Below are 19,739 nucleotides of genomic sequence, written 5' to 3'. Positions count from 1 at the left end.
GACAAAGGAGGTTTAGGGAAAGTTTGTCAAGTACAAGATGTAGGTATAGTAGCAAACCGATAAGCGTCCAAGACAAACCAATTACGTTCTGCGGATCTAAACGGTGCTTGACACTTATCAGAAAGCAAATATCTTGCTGCGTATAGTGACGGGGTTAGACCACTACACAGGATGGCGCGTTCACACTGGATATTTTTTTTAAGACATTTAAACAAAAATAGATTTTTGAACGAATTTTTTTGCATCGTGTCGTTTCTGATGGTTATAATTACGTAATATTAAGTAATTATTATTCGTAATTTCTATATAGAAAGTCTACTTACATCAATACTAAGTTTCTGGGACGTTTTAGTACATCTTTAGAAAGAATATAGGCCGTCGATTTCGAGCAAAGAATAAGTTTTTAACCTTGATGGGCGTTTTTAAAAATTACATAACAGCTGGTCGCTGCTTCAGTTTTAAGAACGACATATTGTTGTTCGATTTGACCAATTTGTGATTTTATTAACTTTTGTCTAACAGCAGAAACAGCCGATGTATATGCGTCGGTTATGATAAATAGCCCGTTAAGGTTTTTTCCTATTCGAAAATAAGTATGTTAATGATAAGTCTGACAAGATCGGCCGCTAGTTGAGCAAATATGCAGAAGGCTTGGATATAAATATGGATAGAGAGGCGCATTGGTAGTTGTGAATAGGCAGTGTCCGGGCATACGTTTCAACAAGTAGATCAGATTGATTTTTTCGCCTATTTTTCTACCTAGTATGATTGAAAACTTAGTCGTAGTAGTATGAAACGATGATAATAACGCCACTGCTTGCCTTAGCTACACGAACGTTCTGATTCTTCCGCAGGTTTCTCTTATGATGATAATATCGTATCTGTTAAGTTTCGAATTAGCTCAAGAACACTCGCAGCTCAACTGCTGCAATATTTATGTCGCCACGGTGACTGTCAACTAATGGGCCTTATAAGAGCCGTAATACTGCAGTAACATACGGAACGCACATATGTGTAAAGCCATCTATATGTGAAACGTTAATAAAAGATATCTGCTACATCAAACGAAGCTCAACGGCGCTTTAGAGATGCCATAAGTTAGATCATCCCTGAAATTATCAGTTACTCTCTGCCTCCGTTATAGGACAAACCGAACTCTTTTATGACACACCAAAAGGTATAACCGGGAATATGTCCTAGGAGAGGAATCCGTTGGCATGCGACTTGGGGAAAACCCGTATGCAATGTCCTAAAAACTATTTTTCTGCATCGAACCATCTAAACATATAGGTACAATGCTCATTAAGCTATTTTGGTAAGATCTATTTTAGTTATATTACACAGAAAGCGATACGTCTGCCTGAAAAGCCAATGTTTGCCCTTAATTTTGCTACATGAGAAGTGTGACATTGTTCTTATCAAGTATATCGAAACGGAACGGCCATGCCAGCCCAATTCGGCCATCGTAAATAGCAAAACGTGCAGGCACGATTTTTTTAGATAGAGCAGAGCTATGCGATAATCGCCTTCGGCAGTGGCAACCAGCACCGGTGGACCCAACGGGGCTATAATCAACATCGATACCAATTGTAAGACAAGAACCCACTTTAATTTATTACCATAACGAAACTGCTCGTTATAGTAGTATCTGAGCGTGAGCTTCTGTATAATGCTTGGATAGTAGGTTTCCTTTTAAAAAGGATACACTCGTCAATACCAAGCGGACCTAATGTGTACAATATACATTAACAATATACATTAACAGAACCTTGTCATACAACAATGTAATTGACAAAACGTCATAAGAGTTATATGGTAACCGAGTGGATTATTAATGATCAACGGTAACTCATGCGAAAGCGCCGCTAGACGGCGCTTCATGGCTACTGCATTCAAACGAACGTTTCAAAATAACTGCCCCTCGTAACGTTTGCCTCCTTTACAATAAATTATGCCACAGAACATGCGTATTATATAATTAATATATACGATAAGCGGGGACACCAATCAAAAAGGCCATCTTCTTATTTGCTATCCAGCCGGCAATGTTGCAATAAAAACTAGTGCCACTAACTCGCGTTGCGGCTTCAGTAACTGACGTACTCTTAAGCTCAAAGCCTTCCGCTGGTATAATATAAGAAATCATAGTGTTGTCGTTCACACGTACGATTTCCTACAAAATTATTGCAAGAGTCGTCGTCATCATCATTACCACCCCCCGGCAGCACACATTACAATTTTCTTCTTCGATACAGGAATAATATCAAGTACGTTTACACTGTTTAGTCTTCTTTGATCTTCGATTTTTCGCCGTATCCACTCTTGATCGGTAACAGCTAATTTACAGCCACTTTTTTGACCGCCCTTTGCCCTACGGTTTATATCGTCGGTCTCTTTTGCGCTGCTGTAAATCGTTGTATATGAGACACATGTGCTGCACCTTTCAGGCTGTCACCTGCGATCCGCGGTTTTGGAGTTGGGCCGCGATTGCACGTATACTTCGAACTCTTCTGGCCGTGCACCGTAATTTAGCACCGCTTTGCGCGTCAGTGTTTGTCATAGATGTATAACCTTTGAAAGCGCCCAGTGGTTCTTGCGCTCTGGCTTTTCTGCTCGACTATTTCGGCCACAGGTGGTTACGCTCTATGAACGAATGCAGCGATGACTTGATAATTATAAAAGAAAATCCTAGAATAATCGTCCGTCCAAAACATTTCAAAGATGACTCTATAGAAATATCAAAAGACGACACAAAGTTTTGGTCAGTTGATGTTCATATTGTCCAATTCTATTCAATATCGTAAAGTGTGTTGTACTATACGATAGCCATTTACTATCTCCGCCGCAAACTAATATATTGATGCCTTTCATTACGTTACGAATTCCCGTGAAACAGAATCTTCGGAGTGACATTACTGGAGAAAAGGAAACTACGGCATTTTTAAAGATCTTATTAGCTGACCGTTAGCTTAATCACGGAGAACGAGATAACCATAATAACGTATTTTATTCTACCGATAGCCTACAATACCTATTGAAGCAAACTGAAAATAATCCTTCTGCGAAGTCTATAGCCGTCTTCTTTGCTTATCATTCGTTAAATGTTTACAAATTATTTATTGACTTATTGTGTACTTACTTCTTAGAGACTAAAGATCAAAGATGTCATTCTGCAGCCAGAGTCCTTCAATTTCACCCTTCACATAACCACCTAAAAGTATAATGTGTAACATAGTAATAGGACGTCTGGAGCTATTTAAAGGGTTGAATAACACTAAACTGACGATGTTTTTCTGTGTGTTAAATATACTACCCCCTTGGTACTTACACGTTTAGCATGTTAAACAGGATGTTCACAACAGCTAAGTAGTTGTGATTCAAATTACCATACTTATCAATAGCCTATCGCCTTTTTTTACAGCGTCGAAGCAACCCAAATTGACCTAATAGTCAACCTTGGTCTCGAACATATAGCAATAAAAGCATCGCTCTATTCTTTTCTGCTATCGATTCAGGCTGTGATAAAAGTTTGTGAAGGAGTCATGCGTTGTTACGCATGACTCCTTCACAAACAAGCATACGCTGTGTGCTCTTGGCCATGGCGCCGCACCTCATGTGGTCCTTCAGGAATTGAAAGATCTGACTATTAATAGTCTTCATCGCGAATAATGTTTCGTAATAAGGAATGTTCCTAACACATTACTAGTATCATCATCATCATAATCATTATCAGTATTACCCCAAGATATTTTTCAATGCCACCAAAATAGCGTTTCCTTTCCTTCAACGCCAGTCTCTCACCTTTATGCTGCCTATGGTAATCGTGTGCTCTAGGCCATTTTTTGCCAGTCGTACTTGCGCAAATTATGTATTTAGAGTATGCTACACGTGTTTCTACTAGGCTGGATCAGTTTTAACAAGAAAACTACTTCTTATCGTTTTCGTTACAATTTCATAGCACCTCCTTAAAGAAACACCTCTCGAACTTACAAGGAGCATGATCCATGCTCTGTTTTTTCAAATGTCCCGTAATTTCAACCCGTTGTTATTTGTAAGGCCTTGGTGTGTAATCACTTTTCCTTTGATCTCCAACGTCCTACTTTCTGTTACTTACTTTTAAAAACAATGCATCCATAACAAACTGCTGTTTCGTGGAGCGCTTCCTTTCCCAGTGCATTTACTAATCTGCCACCAACAGCTTCGATCGAGTATTGATTTTTTGAAAATTCAAAGATTTCTGTCTGAATTTTACAGATATGAAGAAATTTCTCGCAAATCTCGTCTGCAATATTGTCTCCTATAAAAATGGTTGAAATTTTCAAACCGTTTGACTAAAAAAAAACAAAACTAACAGAATGATGTAGGACTTGTGGCATGGAAATTTCGATTGTCACTGTTTATCTGTAAAATGAAAAGACATTTCATTATTTATGCTATTTAACATGTATCACCTAAGGCTCAACTTTAGCGGATCGACGCTACAAAAGGATAGATGTGCCGTTCGTATGATCGTTATTTTAGTTATTCGAACCGCTGTTTTTGCATTAACAGTACAGTCTGCTGTTTTGGGTCTTATTGAGCACTATCGATTTTTCAATAAATAGCGGGGCGGGTATATAGACCGTATCTGTAGTCTGTTTCTTTTTCTGCTGCTACTTGTTCATTGTTACCCCCTGCCGTTGAAACCGCTGACTGAATAGTGCATCGAAAAGCGAACGGTACTAGAAGTATACTAAAAGTTTATTCAACCGGTTATTTGTAGTGAGAATTATTAAGAGCAGACAATATGCCACATTGTGAAAGTTTCCCATGTGGCTTTTTATACGCATCTACGTAATAAACTAATTGAACTTCTTGCATTTGTTAGGAGCCTGTACCGGCGCATGACGTCCGATAGAAGATTGTTTTTCAGTTATGCTTCTTGCTGTGATGATAACAGAGCCGATATCAGCTTGATAACTGCGTCTATTGACTAGGTTTGTTTTTACACTTCAAAAGCAGATTTGTGGTTTATCGATGTATAGAACATCCAGTCTTTTCTAATAAATTGGAAAGCCAATTTGTCAGACGCGACGAATTTTCGGAACAGTAGTTGCGTATATTTTGACAATGCCGTCTTGCTCTGTTTGGCGTGGAGTAGCGTGATAGTTCAGGATCTCTATTTCGTAATATTAGGTCGTTTGTCCGCAAAGTCTGGAGAAACGGTCAGGGGTTCCCTAGGTGCTATTATTATTCGCGCTGATGTAGGCAAAGGAACCTCCCAAGTGCCGAGAAGCACTAGTAGTATCCGTCGTTGTAACTGTTCGTAGTAGTAATGGTGGCGATATTGTACAGCATAAGAAAATGTGCGCTTTGAGAATTCTTCCTCTATGGCGTATTTATGCATAATGATAGCGTGTACCATTGCTTGTGTCTGATGTTCGGAGAGGGATGATGGGATAAAAAGGGAGACGTACGCCTCGAAATGACCACCGTGAGAGCATTACTGCATCTGCGGCCGGTATCCCGTAGCTGCGAATACTCCATGACACGCACGCGCAAATACTGGGGTAATATATACCATAACAAGGCTACCAACACATGCGCAAGTAGGAGCCGTTTGCGTCAAATGGATCTGATCTGACTCCCGATCTGAGCACTCATAGTCGTAGCATCCTGTACGTTGAGCAGAGGGCAGAAAATGTTTTCTAACGTAGGGCAGAGCAAAAAAAGAGACAGAGGTATCTCAGCTATAAACGAGCACCCGTAACAATGAAAGCATCCACATGAGCACTGGGAATGGCAGCCCCGCTACATGCATGTATGGGTGAACTACAATTGAGTTAATAAACGAAATTCTCACGAAACCCTTAAACAGGCTATTAGGTTTTTCAGAATTATAGGACTTCTTAATGCCTTGTCTATATTGCAACTGGGTAGTTTGGAGCTGGGTCAGTGCGCAAGCACATCCCCAAGTCGTCAATGACTTCTTAGAAAGCATAGGTTAAAATTTGATTAACTTTGAAGCATCTATCATTTACTAAAGGAATCATTTCGCTTTCGTGGAACGCTGGTTTGTAACAATCACTGCTTAGAAGCACAGGATATTCTATTTAAATTCTATTCTCTCAGATATCTGCAAATTAATTCAATGGATTCATTGAACACGTACACCTGTGCAGCGGCCAGTCAAGGTACAAAATTTATTATTAACCATCGTAATTGCCTCGTAGGAAGGCGAGCTTAGACGTCGTTGTGTGGCCCGGATATGTAAAACATTTGAGTTTTAAGGAAGCCCTATTCCTACATTCTTTTGCTTCGTATTTTCCTTAAATTTACAATATTTTTGCACTACTGAGACACCTCTAAATGCTACGGACTTTTCCAATCGTTGCTTCTTCACAGTTACTTCTTTTAAGATTGCTACACACGTCACGTCCTTTCCCAGTACTCCAACACTGCGCATCTTACAATGTTATGTTAAATATATGGAGACTTAAGGCATAAGTAAGATTTCTCTATCTTAAACTTTCTAAAGTCATAGCTTTAAACAAAGCAGAAAAAAAAACCCTTGAAAGTAAGATGGTTTTCTATTTTAAAACGAATGAGTTATGGACATTCTAAGGATTATCGGCTAACCTGACCCTTAGACCAGAAAGAGACTCGCTAAGAAGACAAACTCTATCCTATTATAAACCTTATTTCAATCAAAAGGTTTACATAAAACAACGAAATAACATTCGTCGTCCAAATCGTTTTTATAATATTGGCCTAAAAATAAGTAAAACAAATTGACTAACCCGTAAAAACTGTGCATTTAAGTACTATTTAAGCACATAGTTATTTAATATCATTTTGATTAAGTATCTGCTGTTGTGCGACGCTCTCCACGTAGATAGTTACTGTATCTAGAAAAATGCAATCACTGGAGAAACTATTGTTACATATTGATAATCGTAAAACATAAGTAAGTGACAGCGGATCACAAGCTTTATCTGACGAAAACAAAAATGGTCCTAGATATTCTAGGAGGAAAAGTAAAGACAACATTAGATTCGAAAACACGAAACGCGAAAATGGTAAGCTGTTTTACGGAACAAGAACATCCTAATTGGATTCAAAGTATAATTTATAAAAAATAGAAAAATATTGTGCATAATGTAGGGACAGAGGAACGAGGTTGGCTCTGTCAGGACAACTAATTCACGCGGAAACACAAATCCTTCTTAAACGCAGCGCTCAAAGAGTATCGTACACAGAAGAACACGCTACCCCTTTACGAATTAGGTAAAATTAGCAAAATCATTTCGACCGGAAACACAGGGCATTAATAAGTTACTGAAGCAGTAAAGAATGCTTTTGAAGAGAGGAAAGTGTGACTAAGAGTTATTAACATAAAGTAGTGCTAGAGATTCATTTTTAGCCATGCCTATCTAAATACAAAGTAAATTACTATTCAGAGGCCAGGTAAATTAGAAGTTATATATAGAACATATTGACAGTACATAAAACACTGTTGTAAGTCTGTTGATGGATCGGGTACCGGTTTAGTTTATGGATCTTTTTTATTTTGGACTCACCTATCCTTTTCATGTGGACAAACGATAGAATCACCAATTTTAGACACTGCCTTAACAGCCCAACAAACATGCCGCAGCATGCCTTCCTGAACTTAGACGGAGTCCTTCTAACATACGTATAACGTGCCATGGCAATCATACAAGCAATTATTAACCTTAATAGAATAAACTTGATTAAAACCTTATCTTCCTTAGACTTCTAGTTTTTCCTTAATTTTTTTGTCTTGCTCATTGTAAAATTTCGGCAGTAATTTTTTCCGCAACGCAGGGATTTAGCCCAGTTCATGCTTTTTAGTTTATAACTATCATGAAAACGCGCTCGAAGAATCGCTTAGACTGCGCTACTCCTAAAAAATTAGGTCCTGCGGTTCCATATCGTTGGCTTACCCATACACACACACACACACACACACACACACGATAATTCTAGTTAGTGACAACTGCTGATCTCACAGAGCAGGAATGACGAAGGAAATCTACTAACAAAATCCATGAAATATCTGACAGTGTGATTGTTGCCTGTCATAAAATTAGTTCATTGAAACAAAGGTTTATAATAGCCGCCTTGACCTCCGATTTGCGGAGAAACTTATTGTAAACTGGTATCGCTCAGAGATCACGTTCTCGAATCTTTCGTACACGTAGAGGGCTAGAGTATATGAACTTTACTTTTTTTTGATCATACATGCCGCGTAGTAAAATATATACGAACTAATTAAAACAAATGTCCGTATAGAATGAATGTGATATATGTAAACCCTATCCTGTGCAGGTCGTGCATTTGCTTTCGTGACAGGTACTTTTATTTGAAGCTTTCAACGCCAATGTCTATTTCCTTAGTACGCAATACTAGCTGAGCCACAGAGGCCAATGTGGCAATTTTAATAGCAGGAAATGTTGTTCTATTTACTCCAGTTAAACGTAACTCTACGGTGAGTTAATATTAATAACTAAAATTATCTGAATCCAGCTGCGACAGCCGCACCTATGAAAAACGTCACTATCCTAGATGACGTTTTCTATCGCAAGACCCCATCATGGTGCAATAGTGATGTGTCCGCCTACCTAAACTTAGGTTGACTTAAGCTAAATTAGGTTCAAAACCGGGCGTAGACACACTTCCGCTTTATGCAGTCGGCTAAGGGCCGGTTATGCAGCCGGCTAATGTTTCCCAGCGGAAAACTTAAAATATGTAGTTTTTACTCCCTTCGGGAATGCTTTATAACAATACATCCGTTACTGAGCACACAAATACAGAAGTATTACAAGTTCCCTGTATAATTGAGAGTAACCGAGGATAATCGTAAATTTTCTGTAGAAAGAACTTTATTACCTTCATTTTTTCAGACTGACATAGGGGCCTATCGCCTAAAATCAGATTGCCAGTTTAGCTAGTGCTTGTTGCGTCTAGAACCTGGATGATCCATATGACGAGACCCAGGCACACACTAAAGCCTCGCCAGAGATCTTGAACCTCGTGAAAGCCAAAGAAGCACTGCCGCAGTAGCTATAGCTCTGGGCTTTAATTACCGTCTCCCTGAGCAGATTCTGCTCTTTGTAATTGGAGCTTACATGTTAGGGCAGTCAAGAATCGAGATCGGGTTTTCTTGAAGGATCAACGATAAGATGTTCGAAAGGTGTGACGACATCGGGTAGCTTTAGCAATATTTGTTTCGTTGTTGCTGGTTAAGGGCCTCCGTTGAGCTGAATAAATACCATGTAAGCTCTATTTCACTGATTGGAATAGGGCAAGCGCTGAGAGCTGTGCTACTCGGTCAAAATGAGCTTTCGATTTTTCGCAAAAGAACGGCTTCAAGAACTTTAAGGCGAGATTGATTGGGTGCACGAGTACTGGCAGACTACGTTAATAACCTACTGTCTACATTGGATATCCCGCAGTCGGCGCAACTGATCGAACTGGAAATAATAGCCCCCTTTCCTAAATATATAACCGGTTGTAATACTACCGAAATATTACGAACACGCACCAAATTAAAGAACTAGATTGTTACGCCTTTATTTATATGTATTTTCCGAATATAATTAGGTAAACTACTTATTTAGATTTTGCAAACTATCCGCCACGGTTTACTTTATGCGTGCTTTTGGTAGATCCTGACAAAATTAATCGAAACCAAAATAAAAAGTCTTTCTCAAATTTCCCTTGCATTAGTATCTAATAGCCTTAGCGAATTATCGCCGTTGCCAATTTAAAACTCTGACCTGTTTTGCCAGGATTCGATTGTTTAAAAACGAATGGATCAAAAGCTAAGTAACCGACGACCCACAAAAGCTCTTTATATTGTACTGAAAATTATTATTAAATATATTTGGGATCAGGGATTATTTCTATTTTAACTTTACCAATTTTATGTCCTGCACGAACACATCCTTAGGGCCCTGAACTACGACTTCAAATTTCCGTTCAATGTACTTTAGAATGCTTTGCTTTTTTTTATTTTTTATAAGTGCGAAAAATCACCAAAATATCTATTTCGTAGTAAATAGTCGAGTGGTAATCGCAACGCGTAAGCTGGCGAGTTGTCGTGAAGTGCTTGATAACCCATTAATGGCTTCACAGCTAGTCGTCGAACCGGGCATAGACACACGGTTCGTTTCGTGCTGAAAGCCAGCAAACCGTTCGTCTGACGTAGAGGTGGTCCCACAAAACTATGGATTTGTACATCCGATACTTTCGAATAGTATTTTTAAAATGTTTGAGAAGTACTTTTTTAGTGATAGCGGAATCGTTGGTATGACAATAAGTAATGCTGCAATTTGTTCTACGCCTGATTAAAGCCCTTTATTTCAGAAATAAAGTAATCAACGATGCATTTAAAAAATAGACGTAAACTTTTGCATTGTATATAATAAAAACACACTTATTTCAACGAAAAATCAATGGCAATTTATTACCCCCTCCCCCCCCCTTACGTTCCCCAGGTTATCAAAAGACGTGCTTCGATTCCCCCCTAAGCAATTCTAAATAAAATAAAGACGATTCTAAACTTGGAACGTACATTGCTGAGAGACATTGCTACCGCTTATCGTTTAAAGAAGGACACATCTACTATCCTATATTACTACTCAGTTTGATAATAAAATTGAAATTTCAGAAATTCGTTGATCAGTTATCATCAATCCAGTACATTGTTGCGCCTACCAACGTATTTATCTCAATTGAAACGTGTGCTTGAAACACAATTTTTTTTGTCAAATGTATGTATACATGTCTCAATCTCTCCTCCACTTGAACTAGACGAAATCTGCTACCTAAAATAGTCGTTTGTAAGCCGATTTCAAGCAAGCTAGTAAGAAAGAGCTTCTGCAAATTACTGTTTCCCCTGACTTTCCGTTACACTCTAGTCGTAGAAGCCTGATGTTTCGCTAAGTGCCGCCCTCGAGGACGTCTGAGAGGTTGCCTCAAGGCATGGGACGGTGTCTATCTATCAGATCTGCTTCCGACTATTTCGGAGCATTGGTGACTAAGAACTCACCCGAATGTGTACATATACCAGTCAGCATACGCACGTCTCTCTGCAAAGCAAAACGTTTGTCGTTGAGCTACCTCAACTGGCGCAATGGTTCTGTCCTCTGGAAAACGATTGCCTGCTCACGCAGGCAATCTGCTGCCTTCAATTGAATATCTGCAACTGATGGCCGTTCGCTTCAGACATGATCCATTGGGGAGAAAAATGTCGTCTTCTCAGTTTCACTCAGCGCGGCTCAACTTGAAAGGCCACCTTTGTACTTTGACGGAGTTCCAGGCAAAAAGGAATTTCCGATTTCCTAGTCAGCGATCTATTGTAGCGATGGAAGTTTTCGATGAAAACTGAACATTTGAAGTTTTCTACTTACATTGCGAGTTCGAGCAGTACACTGAGTTGGGTGACGAGAATGCAAAGCCGGCACAGACGACGCGCAACACGTATGCTGCAAGAAGTTATTATGTGTCGCTATTACTATAAGAACGCTCAACGGTATTAAGCTACAACAACATGATAAGGTGATCTGCCACAGAAAGGTTTATGACGTAGGCATTAAAGGACCTAATTCCAAAACAGGCCCGTACAACGCATAATACACCTATCTCAAATATCTCAATAAGCTTCAAATGAATCGACAGCTTAAAATGGCATCCATTTTTGAGTGTGTCAAGGTATTCATAAATTAGTTTGGTAACAATATATAATAATGTTATTTCATCATATTTAAAAATATGTAAAATAGACAGGTTTGTGTACCTGAGAAGAGCACAGCTATTTTGACCGAAATGTAACATCGAAACGATGCAACCGAGCTCAAAATACGAAGGGTAAAGGTCGATTTTGGACAGTTTTTAAAAAAGGTAGCTAGAACTGCACAAAAAATTGGCTTACAGGTAGGACATTGGTTGGTTAACAATTCTTCATAGACCAGAAGATAGACCAGTATGCAGATAGTAATCATTACATTCTATGTACAGTTCCTACAAAGTTATTTGCGGCGACGTAAATAATCATAAATGGTGAGTAGTGCCGAATTTTTCAAAATTATTGGCACTTTGTTAACCTAGGACAGGATATATTGAAAAAATTCTATTAACATTTAGATACTATCTAGCTTACTTTATCTAGCTTGTAGTTAGATTTTCACCCTAATACGATCAGATAGCTTTTTCAAATCGTGCTGCATTGAAAATATTATGCATAGATAGCTTTATCCTACTTGCCCTTAGCCTATCCTTTACCCTTAACCCTGTTGTTCCAAAAGTGTGATTCCTACCTCTCGCCTGGCCGTCTTCTTCGCCCCCGCTAGCCACCCTGTACATATCGCTGTCGATTTACTTACGGCATACTTAGATTGTTACAGCTGCCATATAAACCTTCTTGTTAGTCTTATTCATTTGGAAAAAGGGTTAATATTATCGGACTATCTGAAAGGCATAGCATACATTTTCTGTATACACCTGCGAGCTCGTGGATTAATGTTAATGAATGTGAACTTTCAATTTCAATTAAAACTATACGCAACAAGAAACCTCAAAGCGATCGAGCCGACTGATAGGTAACCAGTGTTGTAGACTGAGGCTATTTTTATCTCTTAGTACATTCTAGCCCTAATTCTTTAAATGCACATATAGTATTCTAAACAAGCATTGATATTTTTATCCCATGGTGACAGGTGGTATGCCTCTAACCAAAATTCCCGTTAACAATTTCCGTCGCGCTTGAAAGCAGAAACAGCAGGCTCGCAGGCGGATGACAGCACAGCAGTGGGTAAGAGGATCTGTCCGGCCATCGATTGGACAGGCGACAGCAGGCCTGAGAAGAAACAGGCCGTCTGCTTGGTGCCAGCTGCAGGAGATGGCATTACGTCCTCTTTGGTCTTTTGTGCTTGTTGGCACACAGGGCCGTCTCGGCCCCCTGCTTTCACATGTGTTTTTGCTTAGATGGAATAGGCCATACTATAAGGGTCATGCGGTGCCCATAAATACCGGGGACGTACACCGCTATCATCGGAGTATATATATATATATATATAAAACACCGTCATAGAAGCTTATCGAATATGCGGCGTTTTAGACCAATATAGGTACGAAGGCAAGCGCGACGAGTATTCGATTTTCGTGATACTTCTGCTTCCTTATACGTCTGTTTTGGTAACGAGTTAGGCTTTTCTATGTGAATACGGCCATTGCTCAGATCCGTTAGTTCCATGTTCTATGATTTATGACTATATGCATGTAGCCAGATGCGAAACAACATTCCCTTACAACTTATCAACATATGTGAAAGGTACTATAAATATGTTTAAAGTTGCGTGAAACGATGGAGAAAACGTTGGATAGAATTCGAGCAGGGTTGATGAGAGAATGTCTCTCGAAAAATCTCGAATACACAGACAGGTAAGGTTGAAAATATCAAAACTAAATATAAGTAGATTAGGGCTCATTAAGAGCAATTTTCGATGCCTTTCACTTGTCTCTAATAGTTCTAGTTCTTCGTAGCAGTGGTTTTATTAAGACAGTAAGACATCTGCTAACATGCTTCGTGTGCACGACCATGACTTTGATGGCAGTAGCGAAACATGTGCTCTACTGCAAGCTCCCTCGATTAATGTAAACATAAAAGTGTAGAGTTTGTGGGTCCGCGAGGAATTTGCTGACGCCCGAAATGCCCCACCGATGCTCCTTGCTGACTCATTTAAGTATTCTAGGGTTTTATTCTGCTCGCTTTAGATCCTTTCAGGAAGCTACCGCACTGGAAAAACATTGTAAAACGTATTCTCCAAAAAGTGGTGGTGTAACCAAATCTTTTTTTAGAGATCAAAATCGTATCTGTCGGTCAGTTCTCTAAAAAAAGTATGTCATATAAAGTTAGCAGATTCTGTAGACTTTAAAGTGCTTGATCTATTTCGAAAACAAAATGGTCTACAAGTCAAATACTTAGTAGAAAGTACTGTTTCACAAAAACTATGAATTTCTAATAGCTTCTATGACGAAAATTGAACTTTTTGGAATATCTATCCTTCTAGCTTGTATTTGCCAGTCTCAGCTTCGTTCGAAGAATGTCCTGTCGGATTCACCAGCTTACTTCGCAGTTGGTACTTTTAACTCCTTTAAAGTTTGCTAACGTCAATCATCCACTGCCAATAGCACTCATTGTAAAAGATGAATAAAGAGATCTGGCTGGAAACAGCAGAACGTCCTGTTCTTCTACTGGTTAGTACACTCCAATCTAAAGAAGATGACGATGTGAGCCCCAACGACTATATGCAATTAATCGCCATTTTTTAGTGAGATTATATCCCAGATAGCCGCTAATGCCATCATGTGTCAAACATGTGGCGTTCAATTGAGATTTTGAAAATTAGGTATCTACAACCGTAGTCACTATGAAGTCAGCAAGGAGTACATTATTACGCAATCCACGTATTTTCCAGTCCTAGAATTTTCTATTGGGTTTATTTCGATGTTCTCATGAGCAGTAAAATAAGTTATTTTCTCTCCTAGTTGCTGCACAAAATTCGTTCGAAATCTGAAAACTTATCAGTTAACCATCAAAGCTACACGGTTCCCGCACTCGAGAAAATTGCACTCTCTTATCATGTGGGTCCACGGCATGAAAATGAGCCCATTTTAGCGCCCGTTGCAATGAGATGCGGTCGATCGCGTAGTTTATGCAAATAGCGCGTGTGCAAACGCTTATAAGGTCTTTTACATGACATGCCTCACGCTTGTGACATCTCAAACGCTAAAACGGGATCGATTTAATTAGCAGACTAACACGAATATATATAACGTTAGTGGGGCTTATCACTGATAGAAAAACGGTGTTGGCATGCAGGCTCTTTAGCTGGAAACGTAAGAGATTGGACAATAATAGGGCATGTTTCAATTTAACAATGAAGCTGACGCTGGCAAATGCAAAGTGCAGGAAATATACTACTGATCAAGGCTTAGATAGTGTAAAATTAAACAGAATGTTGGCGATCGACCAAAAAAGCATTAGAAAATAATATCGCACTGATTTTCAGTATGAAATTAAAAACTGGCTAAGTTTTCTATCCGGTGTATTAACCGCACAACATTGACGATCTTCTTTTTTGCATTGTCTTCACAGATCAGCACTCGGTTATTTTTTCCAATTCCCTAGCCAGCTTTTCCTCCGCGAACTGCCCACTTGTTTCCTCGAATACGGGTTATGCGAAACCCTTATTTTTATCTACACACGGTTAAAAATGGGCAGACTTGCTTTTAGAGTGTTCTCTTAAAAGCGCTCCCAAAGAGATAGGCATTGTACTCTCTTCTGTTCTGCGTCCGGTCAAAAGCTAAGACGCTCCTGATACCTAATTCTCCTGACGGCATAGCTAAGAGAGTCTAACAAGGTCGTATGAGCGACCACAGGCCTCATTCAATGTATCTTAGTCCAATATAGGTGAACATAGTCAAATCTTCTAGCTAAAAAACAGTTTTGTTTATATAGATTGATTATATATGCTGATTCCCGCATGATGAGCTACATCGAATGGCAATACTTATAATCTGGCTAGCTAGTTCGCAAAACTGCCTTGAGCAATTTTTTATCCGTTGTTTTCTCTAGCTAGGCCAGTTTGTTTAGTCGGGCCTTCGTTTTCTTATTTAGACTAATTTAAGCGGTTTCATATTTAAGCTCCACTTAACCCATATGATCAATCAAGCTCGAGTCCATCTTCAGCCAAAAACAGTGCTTCGAGGGCAGAGTGCCCATAAACTAGAAGTTACACTACCTAGAAATGCACAGCCCGGTTTCTCACCGTGCCTTTGAGGGACGAATGTGTTTCAAACGGAAATTTGTTCAAAACTACTATAGAATACGGATGACTGTATTTCATCAATTTTATCAAGCTGCCAAGGGATCCCGTAAGTTCAATATCGGTGCATGCCGTAAAAACTGGGGGCAAAGCGCAAATGCTTTCGGCTATTACCTTTATTTTATACTTCTGCACGATTTTTTTAATTCTATATAACGTTCAAAAAGTCATCCCTTACAGTCGGTAAATGAAGTCCGCTACAATTTAATTGTGGGGTGAGCGGAATCATGTTGAGTATATGTAAAAACAGTAAATTTTTCACACAGGTTTAATTTTGTTTTTTAAAGTCAAGCAACTACCCAAGCAGCACCCTACGAGATAATTGTGCTATACACGGCAAGGACTCTGTATCTAAGAAAAAATGGTTCAAGAAATTCAAGAACGGCATCCGGGAATAGGAGAAACGGCTAGAGCCGTTAAATAGATCGATTAGAGCCGGCAAATAAATCATGAATCGGGCCAGTAGATGAACCGTAATCATAGAGCCACCGGGGAGCAATTTATATTTATGGGATTTACTCAAACATTAAGAGCTTGGCTGCTATATAAATTGAGTAAACATCACAAAGAAACGGTGCCTCTTATTATCAATCTCGACACCGAGTCACACGAAGCCACAATGACAGGTCTCTACATAGAATTGTCACCGATAACGAGAAGTGGTGTTTCCACGTCGATATGAAGCAAAGAAAAGAAAAGAATGGGTAGCTTCGATAGATAGGTCCAAGCCCGAAGCTAAGTCAGATCTCCGTCCCAAAAAGATTTGTGTTTGCTGGGACTGGAAGGATCTTATATGCCAGGAAATGCTTGAGAAGAACAAGACAATGAGGTAGGATCTGTATACAACCCAGTTGCATCAAGTGAACGAGGCTATTCAACAAAGAAGACTCGATAGACGAGGCAAAGTAATCCTTCTTCACGACAATGCCAGGTCGCATATGGCAAAGATTGTGAAAGCCACCTTGCAAGAGCTTAAGTAGGAAATTCCTTTGCCCTTTTCATATTTTCCAGGCCTCGCTGGGACGGATTATCGCCTTTTCCGACCACCGGCAAATGAAATTTGTAACCGCACATTTGACAGTGAAAAGGCCCAACACGAGACTCGAGAAATTCTAGTAAGAAGGAATAAGTAAATTTGCTGACAGGAGGGATAAGCCCGTGCATATATATGTATATCATAATGCATTAATTTACTGCTGGACTTCGAGTAAAACACTGTGTTTTTTTTTATCAGCTAAAAAGCTGAAATTAATAATGTTTCAATTCAATAACTATGTCGTCCCGCACCAAAAAAAAAAAATCATAAACGTGATTTACAAAACACTCCTCAAGTAAATACTTTTAAAATATGGTCGTCTGGCAATTTTGTGCTGTTCTAGAGATAACTCTGTGAAATCGTACAGATTATCTCAGTTTATTAGCCCAGCTATTTAGCGGCCTTCTTCAGTTATAAGATTTTTTAATTAATGAAATTTAGTAAATGTTGACGTCACGTCTTTGGCTATGAGCAAACTGAGTGTTATCGCAGAATAATGAGCTTGAATATACAACGATATTATTCAGAAGTGCTGAAAATTAACGCCCAATGATCAAATTTTTGAGGTTGAGAGCGCTGGTGGAAGAAAAAGCAGGCTTCCAGCCCAAAATACTCTATTATTAGTGCAGTCGTTCAAAAAAGTATTTAAATCATTTAAAAAATAGAAATCGAAGGATCATATAATAAATACATCAACAGGTGACTGACTTCCACGATTTTAAACGAAAGGACAAGCTATTCTGATCACGGAAACATTTAGGCAAAACAGAGCGCAGCGATGCGCTTTCTATCCGCTTAATATAGGGTTCCTTAATATAGGGTACTGCAACGATAGCACTACAGATGGACAACAAAGTTTGAATTTCTTACTAAATGTATCTAGAACAGGTAGAACCGAAATCGTGTGAAGTACGCCGCTATCAAAAAAAAAGACAGAAATCATCCGGTGGCTCCCTTTAGATGTAGCTTACATTTCTCAAGCCTCTTCGATGTGTAGCTGGGCAATCGACAGCACAGATACTCACCCAATGGTAGCAACTCAGGACGCCATGGTTTTGCTTTAATCACGACATGGATTAAGGACAACAAAAAAAAAGTCTTCAGACCACTACGCTACTTAAATTTAATGATAACGGCATTTGAAAAAGTCGTTCGAATGTTAACAGAGGGCTCTTGGAAATGCACATGTGTTACGTAAATTCGTCTAAGGAAACATCCTAACCTCCATCCTAAACTAAAACCCTACAACGAGGACACTAGCAACCAAAATTTTAGGCTGAAAAGTCAGTCGTGTTTTTATAGGCCGTAGTCAATCTTGCTTTACTAGACCAGATACTATCACATCCTATGAGTAGTACGAAACAAACGCATTCGATATTTGTTTTCACATCGATGCCCTTATCAAACCTACTTGTGTTCCTCACCTCTTCGCCCGTGTAATATGGTACCTGTCGGTTGAGGAGCTTGAACTAGCGTAGCAATGTTTTCGTTTCCTATCGAATATTTATACTGTATTTAGTTTTCATTTTCTGGAATGCTTACATACTCACCTCTAAGCACGGAACCTTTACTGTGAGAACAGTAAAGATAAGCAGAATTTTCTGGATTTACCAGAGTACCAAGCTTGATGCGCAGTCACTTGTCGGATTGTCCTGTGCGAATGAAGAAGGCAATGTATATATATATATATATATATATATATATCGCCGCCTCGTAGCAGTTCCTCGTGTACATCGACAAAGCGAAGAGGGCAAAAGCTGAACTAGTGAGCGTCTATCTGACAGACGGGGCTAAAATATGTTCCGTACTAATTGGACACTTCGGTTTTGAATCACGACGAAACAGCAGCCGCTTGAGTGGATGAAGAAAAGACCGAGGAAGGGAGAGGACGACTATGACGGACTGCGCGAGTGAGGATATAAGAGGAAATAGAGGCAAGCTAGGAGGAGCAGAGAAAAGGGCGGATGGATGGCTAAGACCGAAAATCAACACGGCTCTACCGCCGGGATCTCTGTTACCGCAGCATGATAGGTCTCTATCGTTCTTGTCAGTCCCTCAGTCAGAATCAATGGCTAAGTTGTAAACTGCAAATATCACAGGAGCTAACGAGGAAGTCGAATCAATGTCATTCCTTTGCGACACCGATTGCTTTGGTACCGCAAATATGTATTCGTTTGTCATAGCAAGATTGAGCACGGGGCATTTTGTTTGTTATGATTTAACAAACCTTTCATCGAGTGGCACCACTGATTACCCGAGCCATAGTGTAGAAGAACATACATATATATATATAGGGTATCCGTATGCTTTCGGTAGATCTCCTTTAAGCATGAAGCTTCTACGGCCATCACCTTGATGGCAGCACCCTGTTCGCCAACGTTGTTTACTCCCACAATGGAACCATTTCCAGCAGTATAGTAAACTGCAGTCGTAAGAAGATTCCATGACAACAACTGACGGTGTATCGAAGCGTTACGGGAACTTCGTATGCAGTTTGCACTGCGGAGGGGGTGCACTTCCCGAGACCGACCTGACGCAGTCATTGAAAAGATTCTAGAAAACCGGTTTTATGAGTGACAGACAACCCCTAGGAGTGCCTCGGACCGCCCGAACAAAGAAAATATCCAGAATGTTTGAGAAAGTACAAATAAAGAACCAATCACCTCGATTCGGTGTCCTGCACAAGAATTTTTGCTTCCTAAGCCAAGTGTCAGACAAATCCTGCGTTTAGACTTTGTCTGTTCACTCAACGATTACTTCCAACAGACCATCCTTGAGCCCGTAGAAAAAAAACTATCTGTGCTGGTTGC

The 19,739-nt window shown here is 39.6% G+C and overlaps 1 long non-coding RNA gene across 3 annotated transcripts; it reads right to left on the bottom strand.

The window, feature by feature from the left end:
* LOC147757771 (uncharacterized) lies at window positions 1-18,766 on the bottom strand. 3 transcript variants are annotated; one of them, XR_015321504.1, is made up of 4 exons: window positions 18,480-18,766; window positions 11,057-11,492; window positions 3,140-3,211; window positions 1-2,727 (listed from the first exon to the last, which is right to left on the bottom strand). It is a non-coding gene; the product is annotated as an uncharacterized LOC147757771 (long non-coding RNA). The 3 variants fall into 3 exon arrangements; XR_015321505.1 differs by having other exon boundaries at window positions 11,418-11,492; XR_015321506.1 differs by lacking the exons at window positions 1-2,727; window positions 3,140-3,211 and adding an exon at window positions 17,955-17,987 and having other exon boundaries at window positions 10,508-11,492.
* Window positions 18,767-19,739: the final 973 nt, after the last annotated feature.

Source organism: Varroa destructor, unplaced genomic scaffold (assembly GCF_002443255.2).
Source record: "Varroa destructor unplaced genomic scaffold, Vdes_3.0 BEIS01000002.1, whole genome shotgun sequence".
NCBI classification, from domain to species: Eukaryota; Metazoa; Arthropoda; class Arachnida; order Mesostigmata; family Varroidae; genus Varroa; species Varroa destructor.
The sequence above is the reverse complement of the archived record's forward strand: the minus strand, read 5'-3'. Positions and strand labels throughout refer to the sequence as shown.